At 43.5% G+C, this 352-nt stretch overlaps 1 protein-coding gene across 1 annotated transcript in view; it reads right to left on the bottom strand.

Annotated features, from left to right (window-relative positions):
- The window catches only part of ptprr (protein tyrosine phosphatase receptor type R), a 34,432-nt gene that overhangs the window by 29,171 nt on the left and 4,909 nt on the right, over positions 1-352 (bottom strand). The gene's annotated exons all lie outside the window — the stretch shown is intronic.

Genomic DNA, 352 nt, shown 5'->3' with positions numbered 1-352 from the left:
TGTGTCTCTTTGCCTTTGTTTGGTATCTGTTTGTGGTCATTTTGTGTCTCTGTAGTATTTTTGCATCTTGATATCGTCCTTTTGTTCAATGAGCTCTGTGGCATTTGAGCATGAAATACTGAGGGACTCCAGACAGATTTTCCTGATCCCTGAGGCCCCTGGGCCCCTGGGCCCCTGGGCCCCTGGTAGTCCCAGTACGGGACTCAGACTTTGGGTGAACAACACAATAAGAAAATAGAAAATAACATTAACTAGATTTTATGGAGAGAAAATTGCCTCAATGGAACAAGATTTGAAAACGAGAATGATGACGTGTGAATAATTCATGATGCTCACAAACGCCACGTCCAGT

Source organism: Seriola lalandi, unplaced genomic scaffold (genome assembly GCF_002814215.2).
Source record: "Seriola lalandi dorsalis isolate HSWRI2012SDOR001 ecotype SW California unplaced genomic scaffold, Sedor1 jcf7180002054612, whole genome shotgun sequence".
In the NCBI taxonomy this organism is placed as follows: domain Eukaryota; kingdom Metazoa; phylum Chordata; class Actinopteri; order Carangiformes; family Carangidae; genus Seriola; species Seriola lalandi.
Note: the sequence above shows the minus strand (reverse complement) of the source record. Positions and strands in the feature narration are given on the sequence as shown.